We start from the raw sequence: 26,985 nt of genomic DNA on the forward strand, positions 1-26,985 counted from the left end.
AGGGGGCTACTTCTTTTCTCTACGAAAAACACTGATGGTGGAACAAAAAGTAATTGCAAAGGGAGGGGAACAGAGGGAGGAAAAAAACAAATAAGCATAATCACCACCCCCAGAAAGCAAGGATGAAAAATTCGTGTGCCTGAAAACACAACATTTCACGTCAGAACACAGAAGAAACAAACAAAGGAAGGCAGAGTTTAGGAGGACAAAAAAATGGAGCAGGTTTTGGGGACGATCTAATAACACAGTGAATGCAAACGGGCAGAAAACCTCGTTGCTTTTTCTTGGCACCTGAAAACTGAAGCTCTAAGCGGGGCAAAGGTCAGCGTCTGCGGTTCTACGTTGCAAACGTGGTCTCGTTTTTTTTTGTGCTTCCGCCAGCGTGTTCTGACCGCATGTCGGCGGCGCCGGTTGGGACCAGGCAGCCTCGGTCCCGGCTGCGGCCGCGGCTGCAGCCGACCCCTTTGTCTCCCGGCTCCGAGGCGGCCGCGCCGTGTCAGACGCCCGAGCGCGCAGAGGGGCAGCGGGCCGCGCGCCCGGAAACCTCCCGCGGACAGCGCGGCGCGCGTGGAGGCGGGGTTCGCGCGCCCGCCGCCGCCTTGGCCATACACGCCTCGCGTCAACAGCTCAGTTAGGCTAAGCCGAGGCCGCTTGGCTCGCCTCGCGGTCTCTACCAACTTGCCGCTGGGACCCGCGAGCTGGCGGGCCCGCCCCGGCTTCCATTTCCTTCCCAGCCTCAACCAGCGAATACTATCTTGTGTTTCTGTTTTGCTTTTGAAGATTGCGAGAGAGTGAAAAGGCTTATACACGGCTGTGTCTAACACGGTTACCGCGCAGCTTGTTTCGGCCGAAATTACGGGCCCCTTATTGCTATGTTCACCAGCTCAAAACGGCTCCCGCCTTCCCCGAAAACCCGACGCATTGAAAATGGCTTGCTTCTCCGTGTGACCCCACCACAAGGAGAGGGGGAAACACGTCAGGCTTTCGGGCGAGCTTTTTTCCGGGGTGGGGGCGGCTCAGATGCAGCAGAACCGGCCAGGCCTGGGCCCGCTCTCAGTGGGGAGAGGGAGAGGCGGGAGCGCCCGCGGGCAGGGGGTCGCCGGGGCTGGTCCTGCGGGGCTGGCCGACGCGCCCCAGCGGAGCTCGGGGACGAACCAGAGGTCTTGGTCGGGAGCCGGCGTGGGTGGGGGAGGCGGAGAGCAGCGATCCACCTGGGCGACGTGGCAGCCATTCCCTACTCTCCGAGACCCCTCCCCATTCGGCCGCCCACCCGCCCTCTCGCGGCTGGTTGCTGCGAGGCTGCTCTTCCCCAGCCGGACGGAGAGCGGCAGTGTCTCCCCGCCGGGCACCCGCCGTGCGTCTCCCCCGCGCGGCCGCCGCTGCTCGCCAGCCCTGCGCCGTGCTGGAGAGCGCAGTGGCGGCGGCGGGAAAAGGCTGCGGAATCGCGGCGCTGCGTCTCACACTCGACGACGCGGCCTCGGCCTCGACGCCCTCCGCCCGTTCCCGGAGCAGGTAAAGGCGGCGGGTGGGAGGCGGGGCGGCGGGGCTGGGCTGAGGGTCCGGGAGGGAAGGAATCCCGGAGTCCCCGAATCCGAGCGGAGGGCCTGAGGTAAGCGGCGGGAGGCGCTGCCACTGAAACCCCAATCCTCGAACGTGGGGGACCGGCGCTGGCAGTCCGGCCCGCGGGCCCGGTCGCCCGGACGGAAGGGAAGTGAGGCGTCGGTGAGAGGCGGGCCATGGCGCGCCGCCCGAGGTCGGGCGAAGGCGGAAGCTGCGGCCGCTTTCCCGGCCCCCCAGTCCCTGGCGGCCTTCCAGGCCCTTGACACACCCCTCTCGCCCCCAGTAGCTTCCCTGTCAGTTCCCGCCCGGACTTGACCTCGAGGCCCTCCGAGCGCCTTCGGCTTTTCCCAGGCTGATCCTTCTTGGAACTTCGGGCCACCCTCCCGAGCACGTAGTCCTATTAGAGCTGTTTATTTACTCACTTCCAATCCAAACACAGCCTCTCCGCACGTTCCGAGTTTGGATACTGCGGGGAGGCATTCCCGGTTCCCGGTGTCTGTGCCGCTTGGATCGTCGTCCACACCCCCTCCCCCACGGCAACTTTGATCCTCTATGGGTCCCTCCTTGAGCCCTACCGTGATCCGGACCCTCTCCTAGAGGTCCGTGTGGAAATCCGTCTTGGATAGAGTGAGTCACTCGACCTGGGGCAGTTTATTTCTTAAGCTCTTGGTTAAAACGTGGTGTTTTTTTGTTGTTTTCTCTCCGAAAGAGAGCTAGAGTAATTTAAAAAGAAAAAAAGTGTAAACGGCCGATCGCGCTCGCTGTTGGCTTTAAAGAATCTTCTTTTCGGCAACAGTCTTTAGAACTAGGATCTGATATTTGTGGCACGGACAGGTTTGTACACAGTCTCGCCATGCAGTGGTTGTAATGTCTTCATAGCACAGTTCTGACTTGAAGGTAGGATTGGCTGGTTTTTCTACTCAACATCTTTAAGCCAATCAAGAAGCGCTGCTCGCCTGGAAACTGGATAACTCAGAAAAGGTGGGGATTGGTTGAGCTCAGAGAAAAAAATCCTGGACCTGAACCTGGCTTCTCAGAAAAAACTGATTTGCAGCTGCCTCTCTTCCCCCACTTAAAAAATAATGTTACCTTTTCATCTCAACAGCAGGCTTTTCATTCTTTTTTTGTTATTTCCACTGTTTTTCTATCAAACGCCCAGCTCTCTTTTTAACTCATTTTAGCTTTCATCCTTCAGTTTTCAATGAAAGAATCTTTAAACGCCTTAAGAAATGTAAACATCATGTGTTTGTTTTGATAATAAGCATGGTTTAATTTTCTTACGTTGTCCGTTGTTAAAGGTCAGAAATTAAATCAACAATTTTTTGTTCCCGTGCCAGAGCCTTTATTATTCAAGTGGCTGTGGTAGGATGGAGGGCTGCCGTGATGGAGATGGTGGAAAGAATAGGAAAGAAGTGGCTGCTTTTCTGCATGGATGCTACACTTTAGTTCATGAAAAAAGACTAACGTATAAAACAAACAAAACCCATGACAAATCAGCATTTAGTACTTACGAATGTCAGTTTGTGCACCTGTTGACTTTAGTTGCTCTGAAGGGGAGAGTAAAGAGGACCGATCACTGGACTTCATATAGAAAAAGTGGGCTTAAGTTATTGAATGTTTTTTTCTTTATTAAAGTAGGCATAGTATCTGTACACAAGAGAGGCTAAATATATTATCAGTGTAGGTGCATGTTTTTTAATATTATCTGAGGATTTTCCTTCTCTTAAAATCTCCCCTTTCTTCTTCTTATCTATGGTTATGCATGTCTTTTGATACGCAAAGCAGTTAGAAGAGAACTACCATCTTTGCCTTCCTTCTATTCAGCTTTTTATATGCAAAGTCACATTCTAAGTCTTGGGAATAATCTTAGTTTGTCAGGTCAAACATTAAATCTTAGCAGATCACATTATTAAGTGCCTTTAGTGGTAGTTTTATTAGGAATTGAAGAAGAGATTGAATTTTTTTATTTTTATATTTATCATGCCAGTCTATGAGTAAGCCAAACTTCATTAGAATTATATCTGGGGCTTCCCTGGTGGCACAGTGGTTGAGTATCCACCTGCCAATGCAGGGGACATGGGTTTGATCCCTGGTCCGGGAAGATCCCACATGCCACAGAGCAACTAAGCCAGTGCACCACAACTACTGATCCTGTGCTCTAGAGCCCATGAGCCACAACTACTGAGCCTGTGCACCGCAACTACTGAAGCCCGCACGCCTAGAGCGCGTGCTCCACAAGAGAAGCCACCGCAATGAGAAGCCCGCGCACTGCAACGAAGAGTAGCCCCCTCTCGCCACAACTAGAGAAAGCCCGTGTGCAGCAACAAAGACCCAACACAGCCAAAAATAAATAAATAAATAGATAAATTAGAAAAAAAAAAGAATTATATCTGGACTCTTGACTTTTAATAACAATCCTTCCATCTTTTATCGAATTTTTGTAGCCATACCATTTAATTGTATAATGTTACTTTCATAATATGATATAGTATTTAGTAAAATGAATTTTCCCTATGTGTCTTTAAAATTTTTTTAATATATCTGCTCTATTTATTAAATTTAAGAATTACTTTTGGAGACTGACATGAATAATATTTAATTTTTCTGTTCTGAAGCAGGGTATCTTTTAAAAATTTTTTTCTTTTGTGTTTAAATTTGTTTCTTCCGCCTGTAGTGTCTTCACTGTTCTCCGTGTCCTCCTCCCCCTAAACTCTCTGCTAACCTACTTCAAGATTTAGGTGGTACATGTTGTAAAGTCTTCTTTCCTTCCTTCCCCCAGCAGAGATAATCACGTACTCATTGTATTACCTCTGAACCATTACATACTTACTGCTATATTGAGCTACCTCCTCCCTATAGTAACTGAGTTTCACTGAATTTTACTCAATTCTTTTTCTCTAATACTAGTCCCAAAGCTATAGTTGTATAGGTATTAAATAAATATTGGCATGAATAAAGGAGATATTTTACTTTAAAAAATATTTTTCCCAGTTACTATCTGTATGCTGTTAATTCTTAAATCTCCAACCCAAAGCTCTTTCCTGATAACCGACTCGTATATCATCTACCTTCATGATATGTTCATTTGTATGCTCCCACAGGTAACTCAGACTGAGCATATCCCAAACTGTAGTTATTGTCAACCTTCCCTCTCCCAGCCTCAAACCAAAAATATGAAACAAGCTACGTCTTCTTTCTAGGGGAAGATTAAATGAGATAATGCATGTGTGCTAAGAATTCGGTAAATAGTAGGCGCTGCCAATAATAACTTGGCAGAAACATGGGCTATTCCTTTTCCTCTCTTTTTCGCTTCATATTCTGATTGATCACTGAGCCCTGTTGAATTCTTTCTCCTTAATATCTCTTGAACCTGTGCCTTTTCCTCTATTCCCAAGGCTAACATCCAACTCCATGGTTAGCATCATCTCTTACCTGGATTGCCGCAGTAGCCTCCTAAGTGGTTATCCCTTCTTCCAGTCTTGCCTTCCAATCCACTTTTCCCACTGTAGCCTGAGTAATCTGTCTAACACATTTAAACCTGTAACTCCCCTGCTAAAAATTTTTTTTTTTTTTAACCACACTGTGCGGCTTGTGGGATCTTAGTTCCCTGACCAGGGATCAAACCTGTGCGCCCCTGCAGTGGAAGTGCAGAGTCCTAACCACTGGACCGCCAGGGAAGTCCCAAAACATTTTTTTTTGTGTGACTTTTCATTGCCTTCAGGATAAAATCTGAACTTTTAAAAGAAATTTTATTTATATTATTTATTTATTTTTGGCTGCGTTGGGTCTTCGTTGCTGCGCACGGGCTTTCTCTAGTTGCAGCGAGGGGGCTACTTTGTTTCCGTGCATGGGCTTCTCATTGTGGTGGCTTCTCTTGTCGCGGAGCATGCGCTCTAGGTGTGCGGGCTTCAGTAGTTGTGGCACGTGGGCTCAGTAGTTGTGGCTCGCGGGCTTAGTTGCTCCACAGCATGTGGGATCTTCCTGGACCAGGGCTTGAACCCGTGTCCCCTGCATTAGCAGGCGGATTCTTAACCACTGTGCCACCAGGGAAGTCCCTGAACTTATTAATTTGGCTTTCAGGATCATGATCTGGCATGTTTACTTCTTCATCCTCTGTCACTTTCTCCTTTTGCCTTCAATGTGCTGCTAGTCATAAACAGTTACTTGGATTTCTCCCTCAAGATGCCACGTGTGTTAAATCTAGGCCTGAGTACAGAAGCTTTCCTCTGTCTGGAATGCCTTACCTAGCTCCCTGCTTCCTTCCCCTTTGGTTTTGTTAGCTCATACTTATCTTTCAGGTCTCCGTAGAGGTGATGACCTCTCTAGGGAAGCCAGCCCCTACTTGTTTGCCTAGTATTCTACATTCTCATTGTAATTGCTTATTGTTATCTCACCATATACTGGTTAGGGTGTAACAGAGAAAAAGGTAAATTGACTATGTTAAAAAATGATGTGAAGGACTTCCCTGGTGGTCCAGTGGTTAAAACTCCATGCTTCCACGGCAGGGGGCACTGGTTCGATCCCTGGTCAGGGAACTAAGATCCTGCATGCTGCGTGGCATGGCCAAAAAAAAAAAAAAAAAAAAAGATGTGATTTGCATAGAGTGTATTAAAAAGGGAATTAAATAGTAATTTGGGGGTTTACCTAGTAGGGAAGAGAAAGACATTATATCGGATAGATGAAAGTTTTCTAAGTAGGTCCTTTTACAGTTTCAGTGAAGTATACCTTTACATATAATTTCCATCTTATTCAGTTTCTCTGAATATTAGCTAGAGGTTATTAGTTAGGACTTTTTGGATTGCAAATAACAGAGATACAGTTTGAAATGGCCTATGGATGGAAAAGTTACTGGTTCAGTAACCATATAACAGAAAGTGTATGGATAGAGATGGCCATAAGGAGCTAAGGTGGGAACTTGCCCATAGTTAGATCCTTCCTATAAATTTTTTTTTTTTTTTTTTGTCTGCACCCCGCGGCACGTGGGATCTTAGTTCCCTGACCTGGGACCTGGCAGTGAAAGCGCCGAGTCCTAACCACTAGTCCTAACCACTGGCGCCATCTCTCCTACTGCACATATGCTTCTTCACAAAGTGGGACCTGGTTCCTGGCGCACAGGCTTACCTACTTAGAGACTCACGTCAGAGGATCTAGATAGAGTTGCTCACATGCCTGTCCTTTGACCAGTTCCTGCAGCTGAGGGGATGAGGTACTATGCCTAGTTCAGCCTAGATCATGTGTTGTGCTTACTTATATAGCCAGGGATCTATTAGCAGGAATCAGGCCCCTGGTGGAGTAGGGGAGGAGAAGGAGTTCTGGGCAGACACAAGGAATATCCATTCTAAATCTTAACTACCCTTCTGACTTTCAATTTATTTTCCTAGATATTTTATTCATGGGAAAGAGATGCCCTGTATAATGGACCTGAGTATTCCAGGTACCGAAATGGTAAGTCCAGTATTTTAAAGAACTAAATTGGCTTTTTGGTTTGTGCTGGCATATAACAAATATTTGTTAAGCTTTTGTTTGCTGAATAGAAACACATTGTGAGATGCTTATAGACTAGTAGCGTAAACAAATAAATACAAAGGTGCTAAGGTAGAGGTGTATCTAGGATGCAGTGGCAGCTCTGTGTAAATCAGACTTTGGGATAGTGGAAAACTTTCCTGAAAGAAAGTTAATTGAGGCAAGAAATATGGGTTGGGTGGGATGGGGTAGAGGGACTTTTGGGTAGAACATGTGTGAGGCACAGAGATGTGAGATGGGCCAGGGGCCCATCTATCTAGTTATTTGGGAAACAAATAATTAGATACAGGAGGAGTAGAGAGTACCTGGGGAGGAATAGAGGAAGAGAGTGGTAGGGGTAGGTAAGGGGCCAAATCATAGAAGTCCTTGAATGGTTTAACCAAGGAGTTGGAACTTGATCTTGAAAGCTGTGGAGTCATTGAAGCATTTTAAGCTGGAACTCTCAGGTTTGAAGTGCCTGTGTAATATACACATGGAGATGTCTGTCAGGCAGTTTTCGGAGAGACAGCAGTGAGCGGTCCTGAAGAGAGATCTTAGTTCTCTGCCCAGGAATTGAATCTGGGTAGCCTGGATGAAAACTAGGAATCCTAGCTGCTAGACCACCAGGGGCTAGAGGCTAGAAGCAAAGTGGCCCTGGCTCTTGCCCCCATTTGAAAGCAGGAATGTTTCAAGGAGGCAAAAACTGTAAAAACAGGTACAAATTTTATTATTAGAGACACAACACAACAAGTGGGAGAGCACACAGAGAAACAGTTTGTTTATTTAAGCCTGAAGCAAGGCAGAAATATACACCTGGAGAGAAAGGGTATGAGTCTCTTCTTTAATGAGGAGGAGTGCAGTAAAGAGGTGATTTAAATCACTTATATAGGACAGTCCTTCTGGGTCTTTGTTTACTTTAGGCCAATAATCTTGTTTCTTTTTTCACATCTGACCTGTCCTAGGACTCTCCCCAGCATGGGTGCGCAACTTTTTGCTAAGATGGATTCCACCGCAGAGGGCTGTTGGGGGTATGTCCACACTTATTATGGGGTGGCGCCCCCTCCCTTTTTTGACCCCTCAAGGAGCCTTCCTGTGCATGTGCAGACAGGGAAGTTTTTGTCGACCTCAGGAGTGGTCATCTTATCTTTTTACTTCAGCAAAGCTCCGCTCTTGCCACTAACTTTGTCCTTGGAGTGTCTAGGGAAAACAAAGCTTCAATTTTACTCCACTTGACAAACACCAGCTGTCTAGCCCAGGGGCCCATCTATCTGCTATCTCAAGGCAGTTAACTATATTGGAGTTTGGGAGAGAATTCTTGGCTGGAGTCATAGGTACTGAAGCCTTGGATTTGGATGGGCCTAGAAAAAGGTGGTGGAGCAGAAGGTTGGGAACAGAACCCAGGGTAACAATGACACTGAAAGAGAAGCATGAGAAAAGCAATCAGTGAAGGAGACTGAGAAGGGGCAGCCAGAGAAAAACCAGTAGATGTAGGCGGCAGATTGCATTGGATCAAGAAGTCAACAGAAAGTGGGAAGTTGAAACAATAAATTGTAAACTACTTTTATTTTAAGGAACTGAAACTGCCTAGGAAATACTGGGAGTTTGGATAGTCTGAGTTAAGAATTCGCTTCATTGTTATCAATTCAGGGTGTATTGAGAAACCAAATTTCAAACAGTTTTTCCACTACAGGAATTTGAACTTTTTAGAATTAGAATTTTTAAAGTTAGGGAGGAGAGGATGGAGGCTTTTTGGAGGGTGGTAGTTGGTAGGAAAGAAGTGGTTGAATAGGGCATGGATATGGTTTATGTACAATCAGTCATATTGGGGTGTACAGAGCACCTAGTAGAGTATTCTGCGTATAGTTTCTGGAGCTATAAAGATTCAGTAAGTCTATTTTATCAGGAGACCTAGAGTTGATAAATGATGGTGTAGTTGTAATTAAATTTATACTTCTTGGGATTTCTATTTGTGATTTTCTTTTCTGTTCTATTTCTGACTTAACCTCTCTTGAGTGAACATTTTCTTTCCCTTCTCTTACATTTGTTTTTCTTTGTAGTTAAACCCCTTATAGATTTTTTAAAAATTGTAATAAACATATAACAAAATTTATCATCTTAACTACTTTTAAGTGAACAGGATAGTAGTGTTAATAATACAGTAAGTTCCCTACATATGAACAAGTTCCATTCTGAGAACGTGTTCATAAGTCCAACAAAGTTAGCCTGGGTACCCAACTAACAATCGGCTGTATAGTACTGTAATATAATAGATTTATAATACTTTTCACACAAATAATACATAAAAAAACAAAAAAAGTAAACATTTTTAATCTTACAGCACAGTACCTTGAAAAGTACAGTAGTACTGTACAACAGCTGGCATACAGGAGCTGGCATCGAGTGAACAGGCAAGAAGGGTTACTGACTGGAGGAGGGAGAGGAGCTGGGAGATGGTAGAGCTGAAGGATCGTCAGCAATAGGAGACAGAGGGCAAGCTGCAATTTCACTCACATCTTACTTGATTGGACATGCGAGCACATGTTTGTATCTTTGGAAGTTCGCAACTTGAAGGTTTGTATGGAGGGGACTTACTGTATATACATGGTAAATACAACAGGTCTGTAGAACTTTTTCATCTTGAAGAACTGAAACTCTATACCCATTGAACGACCCCCCCTTCCCCACCTCACCTCTAGCCCCTGGCATCTGTCATCCTACTTTGTAAGAGTTTGACTACTATATTTGTTTATTGAGGTATAGTTAATGGACAATATTATATGTTTCAGATGTACAACATAGTGATTGACCATTTTTAAAGGTTATACTCCACTTATAGTTATTATAAAACATTGGCTATAGTCCCTGTGTTGCACAATATATCATTGTAGCTTATATATATATATATATATATATATATATATATATATATATATTTTTTTTAACATCTTTATTGGAGTATAACTGCTTTACAATGGTGTGTCAGTTTCTGGTTTATAACAAAGTGAATCAGTTATACATATACATGTGTCCCCATATCTCTTCCCTCTTGCGTCTCCCTCCCTCCCTCCCTATCCCACCCCTCTAGGTGGTCACAAAGCACTGAGCTGATCTCCCTGTGCCATGCAGCTCCTTCCTACTAGCTATCTATTTTACATTTGGTAGTGTATATATGTCCATGCTACTCTCTCACTTTGTCACAGCTTACCCTTCCCCCTCCCCGTATCCTCAAGTCCATTCTCTAGTAGTTCTGCATCTTTATTCCCATCTTGCCCCTAGGTTCTTCTGACCACTTGTATTTTTTTTTAGATTCCATATATATGTGTTAGCATATGGCTTGTAGCTTATATTATACATAGTAGTTTGTACCTCTTAACTCCCTACACCTATCTTGCCCCTCACCCCCTTCCCTCTCCCCGCTAGTAACCACAGATTTGTTTTCTATATCTGTGAATCTGTTTCTTTTTGTTATATTCATTAGTTTGTTTTATTTTTTAGATTTCACATATAAGTGGTATCATACAGTACTTGTCTTTCTCTGACTTGTTTCACTTAGCCTAATATCCTCCAAGTTTATCCATGTTGTTGCAAATGGCAAAATTTCATTCTTTTTTATGGCTGAGTAGTATTCCATTGTGTATATCTTCTTTATCTATTCATCTGTTGATGGACATTTAGGTTACTTCCATATCTTGGCAATTGTAAATAGTGCTGCTCTGACCACTGGGGTGCATCTATCTTTTCCAATAAGTGTTTTCATTTTTTCTCACATATACCCAGGAGTAGAATTGCTGGGTCATATGGTAGTTCTAATTTTAGTTTTTTGAGAAACCTCCATACTGTTTTCCACAGTGGCTGCACCAATTTACATTCGTGAGGGTTCCCTTTTTTCCACATACTCACCAACATTTGTTATTTGTGTTCTTTTTTTTTAAATTAAAAAAATTATTTATTTTTGGCTGTATTGGGTCTTTGTTGCTGCACATGGGCTTTCTCTAGTTGAGGCAAGCAGGGGCTACTCTTTGTTGCAGAGTACGGGCTTCTGTTGTTGTAGTTGCAGAGCACAGGCTCTAGGCGTGTGGGCTTCAGTAGTTGTGGTGCACGGGCTCAGTAGTTATAGCTCATGGGCTCTAGAGCGCAGGCTCAGTAGTTGTGGCACATGGGCTCAGCTGCTCTGTAGCATGTGGGATCTTCCCGGACCAGGGCTCGAACCCACTTCCCCTGCATTGGAAGGCAGATTATTGACCACTACACCACCAGGGAAGCCCCTGTGGTTTTTTTGATGATAGCCATTCTGACAGGTGTGAGGTGACATCTCATTTTTTCTTTTTTAAGTCTTTATCAAATTTGTTACAATATTGCTTCTGTTTTATGTTTTGGTTTTTTGGGAGTGAGACGTGTGAGACCTTAGCTCCCTGACCAATCAAACCCGCACCCCCCCTGCATTGGAAGGTGAAGTCTTAACCACTGGACCGTCAGGGAAGTCCCTCATGTGGTTTGTTTTTTTGTTTTTTTTTTTTTGTGGTACACGGGCCTCTCACTGTTGTGGCCTCTCCCGTTGCGGAGCAAAGGCTCTGGACGCGCAGGCTCAGTGGCCATGGCTCACGGGCCTAGCCGCTTTGCGGCATGTGGGATCTTCCCGGACTGGGGCACGAACCTGTGTCCCCTGCGTCGGCAGGTGGACTCTCAACCACTGTGCCTCCAGGGAAGCCCCCCTCATGTGGTTTTAATTTGCATTTCTCTGATGATTAATGATGTTCTGTAGGCTATCTGTATGGAACTTGACTACTTTAGATACCTCATATAAGTAGAATCATACTGTTTGTCTTTTTGTGACTGGCATATTTCACTTAGCATAATGTCCTCAGGTTTCATCTGTGTTAGAGCATATGACAGGATTTCCTTTTTTTTAGAGGCTGCATAATATTTCATTATGTATATGTGTGTGTGTGTGTATCCCACATTTTCTTTCTTTTTTTTTCTTTTTCTTTCTCTTTATTTATTTGGCTGCATCGGGTCTTAGTTGTGGTGCGCAGGCTTCTCTCTAGTTGTGGCGCACGGGCTCCAAAGTGCGAGGGCTCAGTAGTTGTGGTGTGCAGACTTAGTTGCCCTGCGACATGTGGGATCTTAGTTCCCTGACCAGGGATCGAACCCGCATTCCCTGCATTGGAAGGCAGATTCTTAACCACTGGACCACCAGGGAAAGTCCTTCCCACTTGTCTTAATCCAGTTTTCTATTGATGAACATTTAGGTTGCACAAACTTTTTTTTCTTAATTACTTGTATGTTCTTCTGTATCAACTAGTCTGCTGTCAACTCCTTGTGTGTATTTCATTTCAATTATTGTATCTTTCAGCTCTTACTGGTTCTTTTTTATATTTTCTTGTTTCTTGTTAAAATTCTCACTGTGTTCATCTCAATTTTTTCCAAGTTCAGTTAGCATTCTTATTACTAATGCATTGAACTTTTTATCTGGTAAATTATTTATCTGTTTCATTGGCTGTTTTCTTTTTGCCCAGGGTTTTTTTTTCTTATTTTTTCATTTGAAAGAAATCCCTTTGTCTTCTCATTTTGTTTAACTCACTCTGTCTCTATGAAATTAGGATACCTATCCCAGTCTTGAAGGGGTGTCCTCTGCATGTGAGTATCGGTCACATCTTCCCCCAGGGTGTGCTGGAAGCTATCACCTTGGTGTGAGGTGAGACTAGAGACTGAGAGGCTAGAACCAGAGACAGGTGTGAACTGGAGCTTCTCCCATGTTCAGTGGCCATCACCACCCTATTATGGGCATTGTCAGGTCCCAAGGTGTTGGAGTTAGAAATCCTGAGGGTCGGGTCCTTGCTGGTCTGTTCTCTCTAAGTGTGCACTCTCCCCATGCCTGGTAATGGGGAGCAGCATTGAAGCAAGAGGAGCTGGATCGTGTGCCTGGTCCAGGCTGGGACACACGCTGGGACAGTTCTGGTATGCCAGTCAGAGCTCAGGACAGCTCCCTATCCAACATCTCCATGAGCACTAGCAATGGCTGCCCTTACCCCTTTCAGTACAGTGCTGGGCCCAAGTTGGCTCTGTCCCCCAAGGGTGAGATTGCATGGACTTTTAATTTGCTTCTACCTCTTGACTATTGTGAATAATGCTGCAGTGAACATGGGTGTGCAAATATCTCTTGGAGATCCTGTTTTCAATTCTTTTGGACGTATGCACAAAAGTGGGATTGCTGGATCATATTCTATTGTTACTTTTCTGAAGAACCTCCATACCGTTTTTCATAGTAGCTGTACCGTTTTACATTCCCACCAACAGTACACAATAACTTTATTTATTTATTTATTTGGCTGCGTTGGGTCTTTGTTGCTGTGCGCGGGCTTTCTCTAGTTGCGGCTAGTGGGGGCTGCTCTTGGTTGCGGCGCGCGGGCTTCTCATTGCGGTGGCTTCTGTTGTTGCAGAGCATGGGCTCTAGGCGCATGGGCTCAGTAGTTGTGGCTCATGGCTCTAGAGTGCAGGCTCAGTAGTTGTGGCGCACGGGCTTAGTTGCTCCACAGCATGTGGGATCTTCCCAGACCAGGGACTGAACCCATGTCCGCTGCATTGGCAGGCGGATTCTTAACCACTGCGCCACCAGGGAAGTCCCCACAATAACTTTAACTTTTTTTTTTTTCCTCAAGGTTGCTTTGGCTATTTGGGGTTCTCTTAATTTTTTATTTTAATTTTTATTTATTTATTATTTATTTAATTTTATTTTTGGCTGTGTTGGGTCTTCGTTTCTGTGTGTGGGCTTTCTCTAGTTGCGGCGAGCGGGGGCCACTCTTCATCGCGGTGCGCGGGCCTTTCACTGTCGTGGCCTCTCTTGTTGCAGAGCACAAGCTCCAGACGCGTGCAGGCTCAGTAGTTGTGACTCACGGGCCCAGTTGCTCTGCGGCATGTGGGATCTTCCCAGACCAGGGCTCGAACCCGTATCCCCTGTATTGGCAGGCAGATTCTCAACCACTGCGCCACCAGGGAAGCCCTTTTCTCTTAATTTTTATCCTTTAAAAATTTTTCTTTCATTTTCTTCCTTCCCTTACCACATGATTAAATTTTTCTTTTTCTTAGAACAGATACGTAACCAGATATAACCTTTAAAATATGGAGTGTGCCCTGCTTTTATTAAAACTTGGTATATTTGAATTCAGAGTTTCAAATTAAGGGTTGGTATTTGAATTTAAAAAGAATTTTTTACTTTGTAGAGGTAAACAAACCAGTTTACTTGAAGCATGGTACATATTAAAAACTTTTATTAGCAAAATACATAGACATATATATAGAAAAGTAGAATAGTACATTGAACTCATATAAACCCACCTCCTAGATTTAATGATTACTAATATTTTGCTACATTTGCTTTATATATGTGTATATTTCTATGTATATATAAATTTCCTGAGCATTTTAAAAGTAAATGGTGGCAAATGAGGGTTTTTTTCTTTTTGTGTACTATACATTTGTATTATAAATGTTACATATATTTTGAACTTTGATAATTTCATTTAAGGATTTAGCTTGAAATTTACTCTTTTAAAAAATCATAAGAGGGCTTCCCTGGTGGCGCAGTCGTTGGGAGTCTGCCTGCCAATGCAGGGGACACGGGTTCGTGCCCCGGTCCGGGAAGATCCCACATGCTGCGGAGCGGCTGGACCCGGGAGCCATGGCCGCTGAGCCTGTGCTCCACAACGGGAGAGGCCAGACAGTGAGAGGCCCGCGTACCGCAAAAAAAAAAAAAAAAAATTCATAAGATGTATTATCTTTGACATATCTTCCAGAAAAAGGATAGTATCCTATATAACCACAAAACCATTATCATTCCTAGCAAAATTATCAATAAGTCCCTAATATATAATACTTGTACCATATTCAGATTTCTCTAATTGTTCCAAAAACATCTTTTATTGCCTTTAAAAAAATACGAAAATCTAGTCAAGAGCTACCCATTGTATCTGGCTGTCTCTTGAGTCTTTTTAAATTATAGAATTGTCTCTTACCTACCCACCCCCTTTACCACCCTCCCTCCTCCTCCCCATAATACAGATTTGTTGGCTCTGTTGGGAATGTCTGACATTTTGTATTCCTGATAGTTTCTTCATGGTCAGTGTAACTTTTTCCTCTATCCCCTATATTTCATATAAACTGGGAGTGAGATTTAAAGGTGTTTCAGGTTCAGGTTAAACATTTTTGGAAGAGTAGTTCATTTAGCAATGCTGTGTACTCATATTGTTTCACTTACAGGCATGTAATGTTTAGTTGTCCCACCATTTGGATGCTGTGTTTGATCACCAGGCCAAGGTGATGACCACCAGATCGTTTTATTGTAAAATTATGTTTGTCTTTTTATATCTTGCAAATAATCTGCGGCATGGTACTTTGGCACCAGGTATGTCAATATCAACCTTTCACCTAATGATTTTAGCCTTCATTGATGATTGTTGATCAGCTATTTAATTATAGTTTATGATATGGTAATTAGTTTTAGATTCTATTACATAGTTGTCTTCAATAAAGAAGGTTTCCCTCATCAATTAGCGCTATTTTGTTGCCTTGAAATAATGTTCTACTTAAAAGGCAGAATAAATGCTTAGGTCTTTCCCTTTATATAACCATTTCCAGAGTGTAATAGTCACCTCTAATGGCGGTGGATGAAGTCGGTCTTTTTTCTTTACTTTGTGGTTTTCTCTTTGGAATATGATATATATCTATATTATAAATATTGTATATATTTTGGACTTCGATTTCATTTGGGATTACTATTTGATATAAATTTTCTTTTGTTACATATGTATATAATATATCATCATTTACATTTTTTTAATAGTAAGAAGACATTACATTGGATAACAGGAAGAGCTGTAGAGTTTGCAGGTGTCAACTGTGGCCTTAATAAGCACATTGATAGCATCAGCGATAGACAGATGGTAAGTTTATTGAAGTCTAGAGTGAGTATATTTTACACATAGGTTTTCAAGCTTTTATTTACATATTTGAGTGATTAAAGAAATCTCTCATAAGAAGGAAAATGTAATCACATATTTTGTTACTAGAATTTCTCAAAGAGCTTGTGGTTGCATAAAACATGTTGACCCAAGAAGTCTAAAGAACTGTATTGTGGTTTTCCCATTTAATGTGTGTTTTGGTGTCTTTGCTTCTAAAATACCACTTCTTACTCCTTCATATTTTACGTATTTTAGCCATCCACAAATATTTTTTGTGCACCTATTTTATGTATGGGACTATGACTAAATGCCAAATTGGAGTAGTGTGTATCATAATCTGTGTTCTCAAGGAACATGGCTAATTGGGGAAATAAACACATACAGATGAAAATATGTCAGTAAAACCTACAATGTGAGAATCTAAAATATCTAAGGAAGATTAGTACTGGTAGTAAGTAACGAAGGAGTATAGAAAGTGTTGAAGAATTGTAGAGAAATACACTTTTCTGCCATTCTTTGGCCCAAAGCTGTATATGGTTCAGCAACTGGCTTTTCCCCTTAAGAATATGTCTCAGAGATCTTTCTGGTTTCTACATTATACCTTCAACTTTTCATAGCTGCATAGTATTCCAAAGCATGATTTTTTTTTTTTTTTTGCCATAATTTATTTAACCATTCTTTATCAATAGTTAGTATGTCCAGTTATTACTTATAATAGTTCTTATGACAGATGGATGCATTTTAAGATTATTGGTTACCTTAATTTGGTTACATTTTCTATAAATACTGTCTTTTTTAGTGACACGCCCTTTGGTACCTTGATGAGATTTAGTATCTACCTTCAGCTTATCAAGCAGTAGACTTAAAATCATCTTGTAGGGTAACTTAATCCCCAGTAAATGATTGTATTGGTTCTTAGTAGCAATTGTTTCTGAGAGAGATGTTTTCTGATCTTGTCTGGGATTGTGCCATATTTGAGTCTTCTAACTTCCCTATATGTTCCTTATAGAGAAATTCTTGTTCCTTTTAGAGGGATGATTTTTGTTTTCGTTCCTTTTATGGTGGTTTTAAAGAGCTAAAATACTATTGATATATTTGATTGTTAGTATCAGTTTTCTTAGACCTGTTATTTCTAGATGATTGATATTGAGTATTAAATAGAATATCTTTCTTGACTGTTATAGAAATTTATTTCTGGATATTTTTCCATAAAGATAAGTTCTATAAAATTACTAGCCCTTATATGCATGTAACAGATTTATTCATAAACTGATACAGGAAAATTTTTAAGTGTTAGCACTGTGTTGATGATGTAGTTTTTAGTAGGAAAGTTTTTTCCTAAAGTGTTGTTTATTGGTATATCCACTTTAATGGCAGTACTGACCATTACCATACCACTTCTAGAGTTCATGTTTACTTCTACTACTATTTATAGACTTCATGTTCACCCTGAATTTTTTTTTAGTGGTTAAAAGAACATATATCCTTATCTGTTAAAAAAAAAAAAAGAACTAGAGTTAATAAGACCTCTGCTTATCATGCTGAAATATATATATATATATATATTTTTTTTTTTTTGTGGTATGCGGGCCTCTCACTGTTGTGGCCTCTCCCATTGCAGAGCACAGGCTCTGGACGCACAGGCTCAGCAGCCATGGCTCACGGGCCCAGCCACTCCGCGGCATGTGGGATCTTTCCGGACCAGGGCATGAACCTGTGTCCCCTGCATCAGCAGGCAGACTCTCAACCACTGCGCCACCAGGGAAGCCCCATGCTGAAATATTTTAATGGTAATCTGTGAGCAAGTATGTATTGGTTAGCTTCTCTCAGGTTAAAACTGAATAATAGAGGTAGAAGAGCTTGGAAAATGTGTATATGAAATTTATATATATATTCATGGTATCACTATTAATAACAATTTATATTATTTGTTTTTAGGTTCTTCATTTGAGAACCAGCCCTTTCACATTTCTCCATAATATATCAAACCTTTTTACCCATCCCAATTTCCCATATCCTTTTAGAATATTTAGGTCAGGTATGTATATGAAGAAGCTACACAAGCTTGTTTAGTGTATTAATGAGACCTTCTTTATGGAAAAATGAAGATATATAAAATCAGGTGATAAAAATTAAATGTGAACATTACTTAAGTGAATAAATAGGATTGAAGTAAACTGGATCTACAGAGCGATTGGGAGGTAGTGTCAGCTATGTATGTTTTTTGTTTTTTGTTTTTTTTTGTGGTACGCGGGCCTCTCACTGTTGTGGCCTCTCGCGTTGCGGAGCACAGGCTCCGGACGCGCAGGCTCAGCGGCCATGGCTCACGGGCCCAGCCGCTCCGTGGCATGTGGGATCTTCCCGGACCGGGGCAGAGGACTCTCAACCACTGTGTCACCAGGGAAGCCCAGCTATGTATGTTTTTATACTTAAGAGTTTCTTCCCTATACTGGTTGGATACTTAAACTGCCTATATGTTTAGATCCTTTTGCATATAGGTAGACACAATAAAAAAAGAGGTGGAAGGTTAATATAGTTTGCAAGCTGGAGGAAGTGCACAGGGAAGTCCAAGATTCACCTTTAATTGATAATAGTGGTTGTTTTTTCCCGTGATGATGAAAGAATGTATATATAATAGATTATTTGGAAAATGCAAAAAGTAGTTTATAAAAAGTAGATAAAAAAAAGTAGTAGTTAAAAATAAAGTTACCATTACCCAGGATTTCCTTTCCAATCTAATATAGTCCAGTCCCATTTAGGTGTCTGTATAAATTATATTCAGTTTTGTGTCTTGCTTTCTTTTTTAACATAGTTTTTAAAAATCTCTAGTTAATATCCAAAATACAGTCTTTAATGGCTGTATAAAATTCCATTCTTATGAATTTACAGGGATATTGTATCTAGTAGAGTCTAGCAAACCTGGGTTCAGATCCCAGTTTTGCTACTTAAGAGCCTTAAGCCTGATAACTTACTTTTTCTAGTCCTTAGTTTTCTTACTTGTGAAATAGGCATAATATTAATTACTGTTTTAAGAATTAAGTAAAGTCATGATCTTAACATTCTAGCTGGTATATGTTAAGTATTTAATACATTGTACTTACCGTCATCAGAAAGTTTTTTATCATTTCTTTCTCACCAAATATTTAGTTGTTTTCCATTTTTCTTTATAAAAAGTTACAGTATTTTGAACATCTCTATATAAATATTTATGTAAATCTGTGATTATTATTATTATTATTATTTTTTTTTTTTTGCGGTACGAGGGCCTCTCACTGTTGTGGCCTCTCCCGTTGTGGAGCACAGGCTCAGCGGCCATGGCTCATGGGCCTAGCCGCTCTGTGGCATGTGGGATCTTCCCAGACTGGGGCACGAACCCGTGTCCTTGCATCAGCAGGCGGACTCTCAACCACTGCACCACCAGGGAAGCCCTGTGATTATTTTTTATGATGAGTTCCTAGAAGTAGAATCAAAAAAATGGGTCAAAAAATATAAGTAACCTAAAATTTCTTGATACATAGTCAGTGCCATTTTGCTTTTCAGAAAGGTTATACCAGTTTACACTCATCACAATGTATAAGAATTTTTATTTTACTCTAGCCTTGCTAACACTGGCTATTGTCATTTTTAAAAATTATGTTTTATTTAATAGGCAATATAAAAATGTTTTAATCCTATATTATCTCTTTTAATTTGGTTTTATTAATGGGGTTAAACTTTTTAATGTTTATTGAGTATTTCTGTTTCTTCTTAGAATTCTGTACCTATTGCTTTCTCGTTCTTAGTTCTTTTTCCCTGCCTTAATCCTTTATTCATCAGCAGAAATTTATTGAGTGCTTACTATATGTTAGACATTGTTTTAGTATTGGTATTTAATTTTGATATTTACTATAGTTTAGTGATGGCAATGCAGGAGTGAACAGAATTGACAAAAACATTTTTTTCAAAGAGCTTACTTTTAGTGTCAGTATACAGGCATTAAACAAAATAAACATCAAAATTATAGAGTGATAACTGCTTTGAAGCAAAAAATAATGAAAGGAAGATGGAGAGAACTCTGTGTGCGCACGATTTTACACTGGGTCGTTAGGGAAAGCCTCACTACAAAGGTGCCATGAGTAAAGTCTTGTAAAAAGCAAGTCAGAGGGCTTCCCTGGTGGCTTAGTGGTTGAGAGTCCGCCTGCCAATGCAGGGAACACGGGTTCATGCCCCGGTCCGGGAGGATCCCACATGCCGCGGAGCGGCTGGGCCCGTGAGCTACGGCCGCTGAGCCTACACGTCTGGAGCCTGTGCTCTGCAACGGGAGAGGCCACAACAGTGAGAGGCCCGCGTACCGCAAAAAAAAAAAAAAAAAAAAAAAGCAAGTCAGATACATATCTGGGGGGTGGGGAGGAGTGCATTTCTGGCTATGAATCAAGTGTAAGGGCAGTGAAGCAGGAGAATACTGGGTGAGTTTAAGAAAGAGCAAGAGGGAGACTAGCAAGAAATGATTTGAGAGAGTTATTAGGGAACCAGACTGTTTAGGATTGTAACTAGGCCATTTTAAGAACCTGGGCTTTTACTCTGCATGAGATGCAGAGCTATTGGAGGTTTTAAAGCAAAGGAGTGACCTGATTTGACTTATGATCTACTGATTCAACGCAGTCCCTGTCAGTGTACTGTCTGACTTTGCAGAAATTGACGAGCTGACTCTAAATTTCACATGGAAAATGCAAGGGGCCCGGAATTGCAAAACAGTCTTGGAAAAGGAGAACAACATTGGAAGACTCACATTTCCTAATTTTAAAATTTACTGCAAAGCACAAGAATCAGGACAGTGTGATACTGGCATAAGAATAGACATATAGATGAATGAAATAGAACTGAGAGTCAAGCAGTAAACTCTTATTCTCATGGTCAGTTGATTTTTAGCAAGGGTACCAAGACCATTCAATGGGGAAAGAATAGTATTTTCAACCAGTGGTGATGGGACAACTGGATATCCACATGCAAAAAAATTAACTTGGACCCCTGTCTTACACCATATACAAAAATTAACTCAAAATGGATTGAAGACCTAAATGTAAGAGCTAAAACTACAAAATTCTTAGAAGAAAGCATGGCACATATCTTTGTGACCTTGGTTTAGGCAATGGTTTCTTAGGATACCAAAAGTGTAACTGACAAAAAAAAAAAAAATTCATCAAGATAAAAAATATGCTTCGAAGGACACCATCAAGAAAGTGAAAAAGACAACCCACAGAATGGGAGAAAATATTTTATATTTGATAAAGGACTTGTATCCAGAAATACAAGGAATTCTTAAAGCTCAGTAATATAGACAAGTAACCCTTAACTTTAAAAATGGGCAAAGGATCTGAATAGACATTTCTTCAAAGAAGATATATGAATGCCAATAAGCACATAAGTGATGGTCAATGTTAGTTATTAGGGAAATGCAAGTTAAAGCCGCAATGAGATACCATTAGGATGGCCATAGTCAAAAAGAGAGACAATAACAGGTGTTGGTGAGATTGTAGAGAAATGGGGAATCCCCATACAATACTGATAGAAGTTGAAAATGGTGCAGCCACTTTGGGAAACAGTCTGGCACTTCCTCAGAAGGTTAAACATAGAGTTACCACATGATCTGAATATACATTGAATTTAGAACTGGCAAGATTTGCTGAATGATTAGACATGAGGTGTGAGGGAAAGAGGAGGCAAAAATGACTCAGTTTTTTTTTGCCTCAGCAACTGGAAACTTCTATTGCTGCAGTTGAGAGGATTGTAGTTAGGGGGGGTCTGCAGTGGAGTTTCAGAAGATCACTTAGACATGCTTGGTTTGAGATGTCTGTTGGATACACAAAGTGGAGATGTTCAGTGGGTAGTTTGGTGTCGGTATGGAGTCAGGGAAGAGGTGCAGATTGGAGATGTAAATTAGTTAGCATTTTGTTAGTGTTTAAAGCCATGGAAAGATCACCAAAGGAGTGGGTAAGCTCCACTGTTTCCAAATTGAGTGATGAGGAAATCCTGAGAGTGGCACTGTCCTGAGAAGATAATGTTAAACGTTCTTTGGAGGAGGGATTTATCAGCTGAGTAAATGCGGCTAGTAAGTCTAGACCATTAGATTTAATTTCATTTTCTCAATGTTGGTGTTAAAGAGATATACAGTCTGGCAACCTTGCTAAATTATCTGGGTAATCCAATGGATAATCTGTAAATTCTTTTGGATTTCATATGCACTCAATTTTAGTGTCTGAATAACGATGGTTCTATTTCCTCCTTTCCAATCTTTAGAACTTTTATTTCCTTTTCAAGTCTTAATGCTCTGGCCATGAGCTCTGGTACAATGTAGTTGATTATATGACTTTTCTTCTTTATTTTGTTAATATCAGGAATTGCATTGGTTGACTTTCAAATATATTTTTTAAATTAATTAATTTTATTTTTGGCTGTGTTGTGTCTTCGTTGCTCGCGTGGGCTTTCTCTAGTTGCGGCGAACAGGGTCTACTCTTCATTGTGGTGCATGGGCTTCTCATTGCAGTGGCTTTTCTTGTTATAGAGCACGGGCTCCAGGTGTGCGGCCTTCAGGAGTTGCAGCGTGTGGGCTCTAGAGCACAGGCTCAGTAGTTGTGGAGCACGGGCTTAGTTGCTCCGCGGCATGTGGGATCTTCCCAGACTAGGGCTCAAACCCATGTCCCCTGCAGTGTCAGGCAGATTCTTAACCACTGCACCACCAGGGAAGCCTGACTTTCAAATATTTTGACAACCTTATATTCTTAAAATAAATTCAGATTACTGATGCATTATTCTTATCAGTCACTAATATAATTTTTGTATTTTATGTAACATCACTCATAATTTATGTATTACTACTTTAATATTTTGTTTAGGAATTTTGTATCTATTTTCATGAGTGAAATAGGCTTGTAATTTTTCTTTCTTTTAATAACTTGCAGAGTTATCAGGTTATATTGGCCTCATAAAAGTGTTTCTTCTTTTTCTAGTCTCTGGAAAAGTTTGTATAAGATGGGTATTAGATTATTTAGTGGAATTTATTTTATTACTTTTTTACAAATTAATTTATTTATTTTTGGCTGCGTTGGGTCTTCGTTGCTGTTTGTGGACTTTCTCTGGTTGTGGCGAGCGGGGGCTACTCTTCACGGGCTTCTCACTGTGGTGGCTTCTCTTGTTGCAGAGCATGGGCTCTAGGCGTGCGGGCTTCAGCAGTTGTGGCTCGCGGGCTCTAGAGCACAGGTTCAGTAGTTGTGGTGCACGGGCTTAGTTGATCCACAGCATGTGGGATCTTCCCGGACCAGGAATCGAACCCGTGTCTCCTGCTTTGGCAGGCAGAATCTTCAACACTGCCACCAGGGAAACCCGTAGTGGAATTTATTTATTTTAAAAAACTAGAAAAAAATTTTTTTGGCCATGCCACTCGGCATGTGGGATCTTAGTTCCCCAACCAGGGGTGGAACCTGAGCTCCCTGCAGTGGAAGAGTGGAGTCCTAACCACTGGACCGCCAGGGAAGTCCCTTTAGTGGAATTTATTGATGAAGCCATGTAGACTTGGAGTTTCTTTGTGGGAAGGTTTTAAATTACAGATTTCATTTCTTTAATAGATACAGAACTATCAGGTTTTTAAAATATCTGGTATGGTATGATGTTTGTTTTTTAAAAAATAATATGTGCATTTCATTTAAAGTTTAAAATTTATGGATGTTAAATTGTTTATGATATCTTCATCTCTTTTTTTATTTTTTACAACCAAGACAAAGAATTTATTCATTAATTTCAAACTAACAGGTGAAAAGAAAGCAAATTTCTTCCATAAATTGTATATAGACATATACTGGACTCCTAAAGAGATGCATCAGAGTCTTAAGATAATGAGAGTCTTGTAAGACAAGATTCATCTCTTTTTTTAAATGTCCGTGGGCTTGACAGTGATGTCTCCGTTTTCATTTCTGATATTGGTTGTTTGTGCCTTTTCTGTCTTTTTTTGATCACTCTTGCCAGTGATTTATTCTTGTGGTTTTTTTTTTCCCCCAGGGAACCATCTTTTGACTTTTTCGATCCTCTGTACTGTATAGTTGTTTTCTGTTTTCTCTTTGCTCTTTATTATTTCCTTCTTTCTAGTTTCTTTGGGTTTGATTTGCTGTTTATTTCCCCCAACTGTTATTTGGATGCTTAGATCATTTATTTTTTTAGCCCTTCTTCTTTTCTAATATATGCATTTGTATGCTTTTCTTCTACGCGTGACTTTGTTTCTCACAAGTATGGATATATAACATTTTTATTTGGTTAAAAATATTTTCTAATTGATATTAATTATTTTTAAAATTAATTTTAATTAGTATGTAATTATAATGAATTCTTCTTTGATATATAGACATGTATTTCTTAATTTTCAAGTAATTTGGTTTTCTAATTATATTTTTGCTACTGATTTCTAGAATAATTCCATGTGTACTTGAAAATAAAGTGTATTCTGTGGTTATTGGGTGCAGTGTTGTATAGATAATAAGTCGTTATAGTATGGCTCAAATCTTTTATGGCCTTACTGTTTTTTCTCTCCCTTTTCCCACCTCCTCCTTCTCCTCTGTGTGTCCGTGGTGGGGACCTCCTTGTTCTAATAGTTACCAAGAGAGGGCTTTCACTAGTTGAATGCAAATTTAGAACTGCTGCATCTTCCTGGTGGATTAGACCTTTTGTCTTTGACTTTTATCATTGACGTAGGTTACTGGTGATTTAGATATGAGCAGTTGTTAGTGTAGTGGTAGAAATGGTGGGGGCAAAATGCTGTCTAAGAAAGAATGGAAGGAGAGAAATTGGAAAGAGTTGCCATTTTCCTGTAAATTTTTTTTTTTTTTTGCGGTACGCGGGCCTCTCACTGTTGTGGCTTCCCCCATTGTGGAGCACAGGCTCTGGACGTGCAGGCTCAGGGGCCATGGCTCACGGGCCCAGCCGCTCCATGACATGTGGGGTCTTCCCGGACCGGGGCACGAACCTGTGTCCCCTGCATCGGCAGGCGGACTCTCAACCACTGCACCACCAGGGAAGCCCCTTTTTTTTTTTTTTTTGATATACAGGTATTTAAATTTAAATGTGGCTAGATGTGGTAGTACTTCTTTTTCTTTATGACCTTCAATTTGTACTTTTCTGTATATAAAGCTTCTTAACTTCCTAAAATGGGATATTCACTTGCCCAATGGAACTTATATTCTAGAACAGTGCTGTCCAGTAGAATTATGGAAAAGTTCACTGTGCAGTATGATAGTCATTAACTACATGTAGCTATTGAGCCCTTGAAATGTGACTAGTGTGACTGAGGAACTGAATTTTTAATTTTACATCCTCTTTTTCAAAATTAGACTTTTTGAGATTGTAGATTCACATGCAGCTGTCACAAATAATACAGAGAAATCTCCTGTGCTTTTCACCCAGTTCCCTCAATAAAAGAAGCATGTTTGCAAAACTTAGTATGGCATCACAACCAGGATATTGACATTAATACAGTCAACATATAGAACATTTCCATCACCACAAGAGTCCCTCAAATTACCCTTTTATAGCCACACCTACTACTACCCTCTCCTTCCTCCTCCTTAACTTTTTTTTTTTTTTTTTAAAAAGTAGTCTCAAATCTCAGAATACTTTATTTACTTATTTATTTTTGGCTGTGTTGGGGCTTTGCTGCTGCACGTGGGCTTTTCTCTAGTTGCGGAGAGCTGGAACTACTCTTCGTTGTGGTGCGTGGGCTTCTTTTGTTGCGGAGCACGGTCATCCGGGCTTCAGTAGTTGTGGCTCACGGGCTCTAGAGTGCAGGCTCAGTAGTTGTGGCGCACGGGCTTAGTTGCTCCGCGGCATGTGGGATCTTCCCGGACCAGGGCTCGAACCCGTGTCCCCTGCATTGGCAGGCAGATTCTCAACCACTGCGCCACCTCCTCCTTAACTTTTGACAACCGCTAATCTGTTCTCTATTTCTATAATTTTGTCATTTCAAGAATGTTAAATGGGACCATTCAGTATATAGCCTTTTGGGATTGACTTTTTGTACTCAGCATAATTCTTTGGAATTTCATCCAGGTCTTGTGTATCAATAGTATATTTTCTTTTTATTGCTGACTAGTACTTCATGAATGGAAGTAACATAGTTTGTTTAACCATGTTACCCATTGAAGGGCATCTGAACTGTTTTCTAGTTTTTGGTTATAATGAATAAAAGCTGCTACAGACATTTGTGTGCAAGTTTTGGGGTGAAAGTAATTTTTCATTTCTTAGAGATAAGCACGCAGAAGTGCAATTGCTTAATTGTATGGTAGTTGCAGGTTTAGTTTAAGAAACTGCCAAACTCTTGTCCAGAGTGGCTTTACCATTTTACATTCCCATCAGCAGCATATGAGCCGTCCAGCTTCTCTGCATCCTTGCCAGGATTTGGTGTTGTCATTATTCTTTATGTTAGCCAACTTAATAGATGTGTAAGTAATATTTCATTGTAGTTTTAAATTGCATTTACTTAATGGCTAATGATGGTGAAATCTTTTATGTGCCTATTTGTCATCTGGATATCCTTTGGTGTAATGTTTTTTCCCCCCATTTTCTAACTGAATTATTTGTTATTTTTTCCCCCTCTGATTTAATTAATCAATTTATTTATTTATTTTAAAAACGTATTTATTTTTGGCTGCGTGTGGACTTTCTCTAGTTGCGGCGAGCGGGGGCTACTCTTCGTTGTGGTGCACGTGCGTCACATTTTGGTGGCTTCTCTTGTTGCAGAGCATGGGCTTTAGGCACGCAGGCTTCAGTAGTTGTGGTGTGTGGGCTCAGTAATTGTGGCTTGTGGCCTCTAGAGCACAGACTCAGTAGTTGTGGCACATGGGCTTAGTTGCTGTGCGGCATGTGGAATCTTCCTGGACCAGGGCTCAAACCCGTGTCCCCTGCATTGGCATGTGGATTCTTAACCACTGTGCCACCAGTGAAGTCC

General features: G+C 41.2%; 1 protein-coding gene across 3 annotated transcripts in view; it reads left to right on the forward strand.

Moving 5' to 3' along the window:
• Positions 1-1,316: 1,316 nt before the first annotated feature.
• N4BP2 (NEDD4 binding protein 2) overlaps positions 1,317-26,985 on the forward strand; it is a 121,201-nt gene continuing 95,532 nt past the window's right edge. For 2 of the 3 annotated variants that reach the window (XR_004350021.1, XM_032632675.1), the window contains exons 1-3: positions 1,317-1,512; positions 6,942-7,005; positions 15,902-16,001. The gene's annotated coding sequence lies outside the window, so the exon portion shown is untranslated. The remainder of the gene's footprint in view (positions 1,513-6,941; positions 7,006-15,901; positions 16,002-26,985) is intronic. The other variant, XM_032632676.1, reaches the window with a different exon arrangement.

The sequence above is a fragment of the Phocoena sinus genome, chromosome 5, assembly GCF_008692025.1.
Source record: "Phocoena sinus isolate mPhoSin1 chromosome 5, mPhoSin1.pri, whole genome shotgun sequence".
NCBI classification, from domain to species: Eukaryota; Metazoa; Chordata; class Mammalia; order Artiodactyla; family Phocoenidae; genus Phocoena; species Phocoena sinus.